The sequence below is a fragment of the Odontomachus brunneus genome, unplaced genomic scaffold (genome assembly GCF_010583005.1).
Source record: "Odontomachus brunneus isolate Ranch 3 - 2012 unplaced genomic scaffold, Obru_v1 Obru_scaffold_045, whole genome shotgun sequence".
In the NCBI taxonomy this organism is placed as follows: Eukaryota; Metazoa; Arthropoda; class Insecta; order Hymenoptera; family Formicidae; genus Odontomachus; species Odontomachus brunneus.
Window position 1 is genome coordinate 356,386 of NW_022639495.1, and position 12,789 is coordinate 369,174.

At 37.3% G+C, this 12,789-nt stretch overlaps 1 protein-coding gene across 2 annotated transcripts in view; it reads right to left on the minus strand.

Moving 5' to 3' along the window:
- Positions 1-12,789, minus strand: part of LOC116844737 (leucine-rich repeat-containing protein 15) — a 112,870-nt gene that overhangs the window by 48,822 nt on the left and 51,259 nt on the right. Inside the window, exon 2 of one of the 2 annotated variants that reach the window (XM_032816697.1) lies at positions 2,180-2,238. The exons of the other annotated variant lie outside the window; for it this stretch is intronic. The gene's annotated coding sequence lies outside the window, so the exon portion shown is untranslated. The remainder of the gene's footprint in view (positions 1-2,179; positions 2,239-12,789) is intronic. 2 annotated transcript variants of the gene reach the window in all.

The following is a 12,789-nucleotide window of genomic DNA, read 5'->3' on the forward strand; positions in this document are numbered from 1 at the left end:
CCCAGCATTGTTCACACGAATTCATTTGAAAATTTCAAGCCATGAAAGAAATTCATTCTATTCGCGTTTTCTTCTCTGCTCGACGCTGCTGTAATAATTAAAAAAAAAAAAATAAAAGAAGCAGCTTCTCGGTGTTCGTGTGCGAAATAAAAATTTTTGTTTCCTAAACGCAGGTAAGGGAAAATTCGAGTAACAGAGGCACATTTACTCTCATAAATCCTTCACGTAAAGAGAGATTGCGCCGTGGTTTAATACACATGTATATGCATGCAATCGCGCCCCCGTTGTTCCTTTGACAGGTTTTGTTCTTATTGTATTTTTCTAAAATATACACGGCCGTGATTTTCGCGATTTTTACAATTCAGTCTTAAGCTCGCGCGTTGCCCGTTTGCACCGAATTAAATACATATATGTTTTTTGTCTCGATATATCGCACAAGATAACGATCGACGAGCCAGTGCAATTCTAAACTGCTATACATAGGAACACACTGGCTCGAATACTTCTTCAGGAAAGCACTGCGGAATCGCGAGATTCCATTTACATATAAATTAAAATTATAAAGAGTGAAGCGAACCTCTCAAAAAACGTGGCGCGCTGTCCGATAGAAAGAAATGCATAGGTAGATAAATCCTGAAAATGAGTTAGACTCTGCTAGTAATTTTCTGATATTTTCGTTTAAGGGGATCGACTTGTGCTGATTTCGACATCGTTCACATATACATGTACACACACACGCGCACAACGCCACTTAAACATTTCATTGTATCATAAAAGTGCATGTAATATCTCTCTATTAATTCCGCTGTTTCTTTTCTTTTACTGAAATCAACTCACCGATATCTATCGATATACTGCAAACAAAGTGTTTATAAAGCGTATGTACAGGCCGAAATGTAATGATAACTTTCAGAGTAAAGAGAAATTCTATTGTTTGGACTTATCTTTTTCCAAAACAATTTGCCGACAGTGCTTGCGCACGGATTTTTTTCTCGGCGTACCGCTGCCCGCGTGCATCTATTCCTGATGCAATTCCACATCTCTAAAACACCTCAACCATGAAACTCCGTCCGTCTGCCGAAGAAATAGATGCACGGAATGTCATTCTGGGCTATCCCGTGAGAATTTCATTTTCTAGTTCGTCGGACCGATACTTTCGCCATTGTTACCGTCGTACTTATGTAGCTTTATTTTGCCAATTCTGGAAATCGTATTCTTCATGGGGACGACGAGAAAAACAGCGAAGAGAATAAAGAGCGAGTATGTTCATAATGAAAGGGATGTTTTTTTTTTGTATTTTGCTGGTTCTAAGTTATTGCAAGCGCTGAAGGAACATCAGTACTACATTAGGTTAAAACTCTTACTGTAATCGCGCAAGTACTGTTTCCTTCCTTGATGTTTATTTATTTTAAAGATGTGTTAACGTGCACACGACTCTTCTCCACTCGCACCTCTACTAATTATTTCACGAACTCTCGTTTGTTAGCACAAATAAAGTCTACGAGTCGCAACAGCCGCGTCCTTTGTCACGCCAAGTGGTAATTTTTTCGTGAAAGATGCATTGGCTCTTTTAAAGGGGATTTGGTAATGATACGCTATAATGGAAAAATCGAGGCTTGCCAAAAGTTTTAAAAGCTGTTGTAACAATTCTCCACTCATCAATCTCTGTGAAATCACCGTGTAATCAAAACTGCCCGTGTATACGCAAGATGAAAATCTGCATCAATTGCAGTTATATACGCGCGACCATAGCAGTAATCCTGTTCGAAAAATGTATATTTCGGCAAGGTTGCATTTTTTGACAAGTCTGAAACGCGGGACATTAAAAGTTTAATGGGGACACACTCAAAAATATAATTGATCCCAAGCGGTGAAAACGCATTGTGTAAATAATTGGAACGATAGAGTTATTGTTCCCTTGTTTGGACATTTGATCTGTATAATCCGTCAGGAAATCATTTTTTGCATAGGTGGCATATATGTGAAGAAATGTATTTTACATTTAGCCGAACGAGCAACGCAGAATCGCGCAACATATCGGTTATCCTTCCCATGTGTCACACTTTTAAGTTTTTATATGTACGCAAAGTGACGGAGCCGTGTACACCTCGACAATGTGTTTATCTCGTTCGCATTCGCGATTGCGTATTATTTTATCCGTAACGAAATATTTACTCACCGGATTGTTTTGCTTAATGGAATTCCGCCGGCTGAGCTTACATTCTGCGCGCTACGTACCTGCAATGAAAAAGATTGCACAAACGAGATCAATAGGCAATATAACGTACGTATTATTTTGAAACATAAATTAAAAGTCTACCGAGTGAGGAGTAGCGCTCAAGCAAATGCAAGCACACACCCACGCAGATACAAAGATCGAAAATAAACAAATAGTCGAAGAAATGTTTTGAAAACTCTGTTATCTAAGGCGGAATGATATTTTCACATAATTATATATACACCAAAAAAAGGATATTTCCCTGTGTAATTGCGTTCAATTTATCGCAGTGTCGAATTACTATAAGTCTGCCAAAATATTTATCACTTGTTCGTGTCAATTGTCGGACATTACAATTATTGAATTCATTTAAAAAGCATTTACAGCATAAAGAGGCGTGTTGATTGTTGACTTTTTGCTAGAGCACGACCAATTATTATGAATCTCGTAAACGCGTAAACGCAGCGACACGGATATTTAGAGATGTTTCGGGGAATGATGTACGTCCAACTTCAATTAGACGATTGGCAGGCCGTAGTTACTCACTGTCGAAGTTTACTTCGACAAACAACTGATAATTATTGGCAATATTCGGCGTTTCACAGTGATGAATACACGCCGCGCCAGCTTGCACTCTCACAATTACAATTTCGCGCGCGATGCAATGCGATACAAATTGCATGGCAACGTACGACCAGGAATACAATGTTGCGCGTTTAGAAACGAGAAAATTACACAGCACAATGAAATGTGCGGGACAAAATTACAAAGATGTAATCTTACCAAATTTAGAGTCGTTCTGATAACATGGAGAGTTTAAAGGTGGAAATTTTATTGTTTGATTTATTGGAAATAGCAAGCTTTTTTTATCAACTTGACTTTTCAACAAAATATAAATAAAATGCTTATAATGAATTTGTATTGTTGCAATTATATTACGGACAGAGAATTAATTTCGAAAACTCAATTAAACGTTTTGTGAAATCAATATATCAAAATATGTTTAAATAAATTTAATTAAATTGAATAAATTTAATCAAATTAATTTAAATGACAATAAACAAGATATTTCAAGGAATCCAGGTACATTTTTTTTACTACATTTTATTCTTGAAAGTCCAGAAATTTATGCTTCTCACATATCGTGTCGTTGACATTTCTTGAGCACTATATCTCTGCAAGAAGGAATAGAATACAAAGATATGCGCAGTCCAATTTAAACGCGGCAATACCGATGCAAAGAGATAAGAAACACGCGCGAATCTTTTGCTTTAAGCTCATTTCTCTGCGAAGAATCTGTAAGAGTGAAAGGAATATAATTCAAAAGCCGTACCGTCGTTACGAGTCTCACGGTGAATTGAAAATATTTCATATAACGATAAAGTACGTGCGGCACCCTTGCGACACAGGTAGATGTACAAATTTTAATGAGCAGCTGGTAAACAAAGTGCGACGTTTATATTAAGAACGATCTTGGTTTCTCGGCTATGCCTCCCATAATTACGGCTTCACTGTAAACTGGCGTTCGCCTTTGAAAGTACGACGGCGATGCAGTAATGCGAATGCGAACTTAAATCTATCGTCAAAAGCGAAGAAACCATCGTTGTATGAAGTGGAATCGTTAAGCGTGAACGCCTAGATGCCTTATTTCTGCTCGATGTAGCGATGTCAGATTGTCTTACGCGGAAGATGTTTTGCCCGCTCGATCTAAAATACAATCTTGCGAGACGGGACATTCTCATTTCGCGTAAAGAATTTTCATCGGTTGCGCCGTCGTGCGTGTTTTTTATCTTTCTCGTAAAAATGGATTTTTTTATACATTACACGTATCTTCATGCGTGAATACATTCTTTTTCTATACACTTTACATATATCTGTACACATTTTCACATTTGTAGGTACAAACTTACTTTATCATAAATATTATATATTGTGAATATTTACTAGTCTGATGAAAAGAGAGATATACTGTGTGATTTAAGAAAATCCGTTTAATTTTCAATTTGTTATTGGGGATAAAAATATACATTGCAAACGTGTCTATCGCGCGTTTTGAATTTAAAGTTACGAATATCGCTGCAATTAAAATATATTTTTCCTCGGGAAAAGACCGACGGGTGCATTATTCATATACAATTACGCTTTATGTCTGCGATTGTGGATAGCAGCGTGATTAAAACTAACTCTCATCTCCTATTTTGCGTATTTAGCACCACTCGCATAACGGCGCGGCAAAGCGTTGCCGAGTTGACACTTTTATTTCACATAAGAAACCCTATGAATTCAGGCGACTTTAGAAGACCAACGGTTCATGTTACGCTTTGCGCATTAAACGCTGGCAGAGTAACTATTCACGTATGCGTCGTAAAAATATAGTAAAGTATACATCCGCGTGACCCACTTTTACGTCAGAATATCGGAATCAACGAGAAGAATCTGCGAGAGGGTTCCAAAGGCAAAACATTCGCCTCTCACCGATTGATTCGACCTTTGATGTTTCGTGAATAAGCAAATCCGATTTGCAGGTATACCATTCCCTACAACGAAATAAGATTATTATTTTTCTCGCGAAATTATGAATAGGCAATACATTTTCTCGGAGAAAGACGGACACGTAGAAATCTCCCACGTATTTTCAGGAATAAAAGTACTCACGGAATACTCTTACGCCTTTACGCTCTAATTGCCGCGAGCACGTGAATGCTGTATGCGAATGCCGCGAGAACAAGAAAGCCGCGCCGTGTGATAAATCTCTCGAACGGTTACACTAAATGCAACCTCCGCCCCGTACGCAAGTGCACTGTAAAATTATTGCCAGACATTACTCGCCGTATACAATGCCGGTGCGAATAAAAGCGGCTACTGCCAGGGGTCGGTGGGTTTTGCAAAATAGAGCCGTAACGTGAAACAGCATTCTGCGAAACGGTACTTCAATCAGCGCGTTTCTAAACTCGCAGGTGCAAATGCTTCTCCCTCGTAAGTACACCGCGAGATTATGTTATATCGACAAAGTTTGTAGTTCATTATTCTCGCGAATATACATCACGAGATTATTTTCATTCAGAAGTACAGAGTAGTTGCTTCAGATCAAATAATCATTTTCTTAAATTAATCTCGCGTCCACGTTAATGCGTTTTCAATCGAAGATACGCACATGGAGCTCACAATCGCGCGAACAATTAATGCATTTCAGTGGATATGCGACGTGGACAGGACGTTGCGCGTGAAATCTCGATCTTAAGAGAGCCGTCATCGAAGCTGATCGCTTCAGAGAGGACGAAGGATCGATAATGCAGTAATCCGTAACAATCAGACCCATGGAGCACCTATCGTCGGTACGGTGATGGAGGTGGCAGTGTCATAAAGCGTTATACCTCAACGGTGCTACACACGGCACACCTGTAGCACTATAACCTTTGGCCCCGTGGCCACGTACGTCCTTCGCGCTCCCGAGGTCGGCACAACCATCACGTAACAATGGAAAAACGTGCCCGCTGAAACAGCAGTCGTATTCGAAGGAGTCAGCTTTACGGAGCTGGGTCAGCCTCGAGTTTCTTCGGTGCTACGTGTTTCCCGCCAGGCCGCAGCGGGAGTCACGGGAGCCTGCTGATCCTAGCCGCGCGAATGTAAAGACTGATATTCACGTGATGCGTGCTTTTACGATCAGTCATGTGTTAGGGAACACTGCTAGAAACCATACTAGGAACTAAATTCCCAACGTCCACCCGCTTCTGACAATCAGTTGCCGGTTTGACTGGATTATCGGTTATCAGATAATATATCGAGTCCAACATCAGCAGTCTATTCTTGATCGTGCATATTCGTAATAATATATAATTCCGTTATATATTGTACGAAATTTTCGAAGTAAAGCGATACTTAATATATCACACAATAAAATTTTCCAATCTCTATGTTCTTATCCAAATGTATTAAAATGTACTCGTATACATATATCACGTATATATAACATATTGCGATCGTGCGCGCAGTTCTGCGAATACTTTACTATCAACAGATCGATAGTTACTAAAAGTTTTCAACCAGCCGCATTCGTACCTAACTGTATTTCTTATGGCTGTTAATTAATCCGGAAAGTACATTCCTACTTTCTAGATTAATTAACATTAACGAAAAATGCATGGTCAAAAACGATTGTGGCTGATCGGTCACTATCGATCTATCGAGTTGATCAATCCATCGATTCGATCGATCTATCAAGTGGTAAGAGAGCCGCGAAATTGAACCTATAGATGGCGTCGTTAGCGCACGCAGCAATCGTGCGCGTTTTTGGCACGGCCATCTTTCTTTTGTATCGAGCAACCGGCATTGACACATCGATCAACATCGCTCCGTGTTTCGCGCGTTTTTCTCCGTCAAACGCGAGTGTCGTGCAGAAATAACTATCGGGAGTGCCGAGATAGCGATGTGCGATCGTCAGGGCGTATCGTGTGAGAACGTTTATTGGTAAGTAAACTCTTCGTTTCTCGATATATCCAACCGGTGCTTGTCGCGACGTGTCGAGTAGGCGTCTTTTATTATTACACTTGTTATTACTATCGACTCATTCGAGTAGCAATAGAACCGGATGATCGTGAGAAGTGTTAATCGGGCTTAGAAATATGATAGTAGTCAGAGAGATAGATAATATAACGGAGATATTCGTGACGTCGAGTCTTGGTAGATAGTGTTATGCCCGTTTCTACCAACTTTGGTTAACTTAATCGGCTGGTTATTTCCACGGAATTAACCAATCGTATTTCTCTTTGTCAGAATTAACAGATGCGATTAGTCAATTCCGTTGAAACCAAAGTTGGTAGAAACAAACATTAGTCTGTTAGCAAGGAGTTAGGGAAGACCGGAGCTAGTTGGCTAGGGGGGAGATTTGGCAAAACCTGTTATTTCTAGTATTTTCTAATAAGTTACAAAATTAAACGAGATTTTTAAACATATGGAAGATGGCTTTGAAATTCCTGTTTGCTTGATTCTGAAATCTGTTAAAGAACAGTAAAAATAATCGATTTTTGCCAACTTACCCTGGTTGTCAAATACTCCCCTACAGTCTCCCCTATTTGCCTCACCATCGATAGATAGATAGCTATTCTTGTTAGAAGTATTCCTTTGATTAAAGATATATTGTTCACGTTTCTATGTAAAAAATGAGAAATTCCATGGTTTTGATAAATATATTATTGTGAAAGCCTGGCACATATTATACATAATAATACCTTTCAGTTGTGCACTGTCAATTGTACGAGAAAGAATAGTGGAATAAATGATGTCGATAACTGGCAAGCAGAAGACGGTACAAAAGACGCGCTATGTCTCTCTACTTTGTATTAAAAATTTATAATAATTCGATAAAATCCCAAAGCCCGTTACCGTGCAAAATTGTTAATGCGCTCGCGGCGCAAGTTATCTCGCGGATTTCAATCGCCGCGAAAAGTTGTGGAAAACCGCGGGTGCGATTGGTCTTAGCAACTTTATTTAATTTCGCGCTTTAAAAGGCAACCCGCGCGAGAATGCAAGATAAGCCGGCTGCGCCGCGGATTACGTGGAGAAAAGTCTTTTCACGGATATCAAGGAAGGATACGATAAAGTTGGTTCGACGTGACGATAGAGAAGCGAACTCTGCTCGCGAAGTTCGCATAATTTTCGGTGATACACTATCGCGCCGGCAATATTCAAGAAAACTCGTGATGCGATTACAAATCTGTCGTGGCAAGAACTCGAATGATTTTCGGTGCTACGTAAATGACGTGTACTCCTTGGAGATATATAGCGACGGCGGGATAGCCTGGGTATATATTCTCTAGTGGTTTCAGATCCATCATAGAGAATTTCATTCTGAGGGCACTAACACACCCCAATCGGGTCGGATAAGCGTGTCGGTGTTAGCGGGCAGCGTATCACGTAATATGACGCGGGTGAGACGAGCTATCGACGCCTCGCGATCGCGATATCGACACAACTTGATATTTCGGACGAAAATGATAGCAAACGAATCCGCTTTGCGTGACGACCTGGTTCGAGTTTTGATCGCTCACGGGATTTTTTCGACAAATTGTGCGCGCACATTTGTGTGTTTCTCTTGAAATATATCAAACGGTAACCACGAGGAAATGTAATTTGCAGCGCGTGACACTTTTATATTTTGTGCGTGCACATACACAAAGAGAGAGAAAGAGAGAGAGGCATGAAAATTATTAGATTAAACTTGGAAATTTCCTATTTCTGTTTTCCAGCGTCAGTAGAGCTTGGAATTTTTAACACATAGATCTTTTCCAGCTTTAACACCTTTCGTGTTATTTTAATTTTTGTCTGAATGTCACACTGGCAAAAACGAAAAAACAAGTCTGGAACCGCTTGTTTCAGTCTCATGTAAATTTTCCCTCCGCAGGAAACGAAAAAGGAAGATTTTTTCCGTACGTAAAAAGAGAGTATTGAAAAAATGAAATTTGCTACGTAATACGTTAGACATAAATTATATGTTACGTAAAAGATATTTTAGATTTTTTTAATTTTTTATCACGATTTATTTTTGTTTCTTTATATTGTTTGTTCTCGTCACGTGTTTCATATAGTTCAACGTTTAATAGTAATCGATAAAAGTAACTATATTACACGGCAGCTTTTAAGCAACACGTTACACAAGCGTGTACGTAAATGCACTAGTAGATCTTTCGGGTTTCCGCCAGCCGGGAAAATCACACAGGCGACGTGAAGTAATGCGATTTTGGCGAACACGGGGAGATACGATGTAGTGGAGATGCAGGTTTTCGCGATTTCGGATCCCCGCGGGAGTCCAAGAATTTATAAGAGACTGCGAGACAGATAAATCGGATTGGAACAAGAACGTAGAAACGTATTGCCTAGTTTTCAACAAATACGTCTCGTTCGACGCGCGAACGGAACAGCTGCTCCGTGAAAATATCCATTTAACAACTGAAAAAAGATTACGAGATTAATAATGATAATATGCAATTTATTTGCAGCATTTCTCGAAGTAAAATTACATTTGCGCGCATGAGATTGTCATGCAAGAGATGAATAATGTATAAAATATTAATTGGACATGAAAAAGTGAACGCTGACGGTAATTTATATTTTGCTATACGTGAGCACATACCTCGCGTGAAATAACAATAAAAAATGCGTCTGCGTCATACGAAACTGTATTATTACATCCAGTCTTTAAAAGAGTGTGTTATCTCATTGTTATCTTTGTTTTCCGCAATGACGACCGACTATCTCAGTCTCGATGTAAATTGTTGTTTATTTCAGTTGGTTAGCGTAAATAACCGCGAGAAATTATGTCGAAATTATTTCGACAGTTTAAATATCAAGGAAAAATTAAATTAAAATTTCATTAAACAATATATAATTCAATATTATGATAGAAGAATGTTAGATTAACGGATTAGTAACGTAACGATGATTTGGCGTATCCAGTATCCCGTAGACTTAAAGTAATGTGACTCCAGGATCAAAACAAACATATGTACAGAATTGTCGAACTGTCAGAACAGTCCTTGACGTGCCGAGGAGGAGGTCGGGAGACGTCGCACGCGATTCCCGAATATTCCGAGTCGGACAAAGCGTATGCGTGATACACGTTGTATTAATTTATCGCGCTTCAGAATCATTTTAAACAGTGATATTTTCTAGAATCTATTTGAAATCTATAGATTTATTTTAGAATCTTTAGAGGGTGAGGTTTATTTTATATTTTTACTAACTTATAAAAAAATTATACACTGAATCTTAATATGTTTACATGTTACTATGTTTTCATATTACTAACTAGTAAACTTGTTTTTGTTTTAGATCTAGCGGAAATTGTGGCCATTACAATGGATGAGCTTCCTGGAGATGCAATTTTGGTGGGTGCGGTATCGGAGGATCCGGTTCGGGCCCAGCAGGGTCGGCTCCAAGGTAAATTCAGCACATTCTTGTATTCTGTTTAACTCCTAATTATAGTCTAGGAGTTATATAATTCTCCTAGTTATATATCTAGGATATATATATATATATATATATATATATATATATATATATATATATATATATATATATATATATATATAGTTGCCGGAGCATAAAAAGTCATTGAATTGCGATGCTTAACGAACTTTATTTAACTTTTACTTGTTGTTTAACGAAAGATCTTTCATCCAATTAGTAACGTTATATCTTTTTATTACAGAAAGTGGCCAACTCTGTCTTCTGGTACTTCAGTGAGTGAGAAAAATATTTTTCGAAAGGTAACGAGATTTAAGGTGGCGGATATTTATAAGATTCGTTGGAATTGATGCGATTTACTTGTAGATTTTTGCATATTACATTTTTGCCCTCTTGTACTGAGAGAAAATAATTTTACTAAAAAATTAATCTTATTAAAATAATAATTATTTTTAATGTCAACCAGTTAAATCATATATTTTCTTCTTGTTCAAATAAAAATTAACAACCGCAGTATGCGTACATATATTAGATTATTTTTATTAATGTTATAATTTCATTTACTACAACAATTATTTTCCTCAATTTAATTATTTTACTGTGTAATTATAGTCACATGTATTTTTCTCAGTGTATGCGTGCCATTGCACGAAATATAGTTTAAAATAATTAGGAGATCGTTTCTTCAAATGCTGCATTACCTAGAAAATATTGTAAATAATTCTTTATGTATATAATCTTGTCAATTTTTATGAATATGTTTGTATAAATTGTGATAGAGAGTTTAACTATTTACTATTACAAATCTGATTCTTGATTTACTAAATTACTCATCAAAATTATACACTCATTGTAATCTCCTAATTGTTTTGAACATTATATATTATTATATATTATTATGCGCACCAGAATTGCGCTATTGCTCGCGGAACACGCTATTATTTTGCTCGCGTTAATAGATAATTATCATGGACATTAGCTTCTTAGAATTCTTGTACGAACATTCGCGTTGCTTTCGTTTATGTTTCATAGGGAAGAATCTCGTGATTGATTAAAATTTTGAGAAAGTAGCTTCGATGATGTATTTTGTGAATCAATTTTATTTAATAGTAATTGATTTCATGATAGATACAGTCAATTTTTAGCTCGCGATTTTTTACACACGGTTCGCAAGTCGCGAATGCATTCCCGAAATGACGGGATTTATCGTACTTCGAATACGTTCCCGAAGAGATAGAATTAGTTGTACCATGACAACTATTTATTACAAGAATACGCAAATATTTTGTTCTAGTCCTTTATTCATAAAACTCGTAGTTTTCACTTTAAAGTAAGTCAAAATTAATGCGATTTTTAGTGCCCGATTGTCTATGCTCACACGTTTGCGTCGCAAAATCGTATTTCATACGCGATTCTCGATAAATTATGTTCGAGAAACTACTACAAACATAAACTTCGCTAAAGTACTGCGGAGTAAACTTTGCAAAAATATTGCGGAACTGTATTGGGGAATAATCTTCCCTAAGTTGCGGCTTCTTCGATGGCTATTGCGGAGTCATCGTGTGCGTGAGATATTCACGCCATCTTCGATTACGTTGTTCGCGCACGAATTATTGAATGGCGGTTTTATGATCACGGTGCGATCGGTTTTCAATTCATGAGTATTTTATGCGAGTCGCGAGAGTGTTTTCCTAAAATAACGAAGTTTAATATTGACCGCGAGTGTGCTCACTGAATCGATTGGTCATCCACGATCGATCATCAAACGAATTTGTTAAGCGTACTCGTAAATTACGTCGTAAAAATCATTAATGTGTCGCCGAAATATTCACAAAACGTCGTTAAAGATACAAATATTAACCCCGTCGCGAGTGCAATAAAGTCAAGCGACAGTCAATGGGACGATAGAGGACACTACGCAATTCGGAATGCAGCAGCTAGTTTCGTCGATGAACCTCGCTGGATATTGCTGGATGTCATCGTGAAATGGTGAGTGTTGAATTCAAACACTCACAGAGTGTATTTTTACGTAGTGCATGCGTAATAATAAATCGCATCGATTTTCAACGAACAGAGTAAGGAGAGTTCTACACTGCCTTGTAAAACTCTGAATAGTGTTCCGATAATTTTGAATTATTTTGTATTATATGTATGTATTGTATTATATGACATATGTATTATATGTTATTTTTAACCATATTTTTAACCATATAATATTATAATATTATGATATCTTGTTAAGGATAATCTATAGAAAGTCTAAGTATATTTAGAGATCAATGATCTCTATATATTTAGAGTATATTTAGAGAGCGCAACAAAACATATTTATACACGGAGAGAATATTATAGTAAAAATTATTCTGCAACTTTAATAGTCCGGGAATAGATTGGCACTATTACGAAAATTATAATAAATAATAAAAATAGCAAAAATAATTATAGATATAATAAGAGTTATCATATTTATGGTTATTTTTACTATGTTTTATTATAATTTTCGTAATGGTTTTATTATAATTTATTAGTAATATTGCCAGTCTATTCCCGAACTACTAAAATTATATTATTATTTTTACTACGATATTCTCTGCATGTAACATCTTATT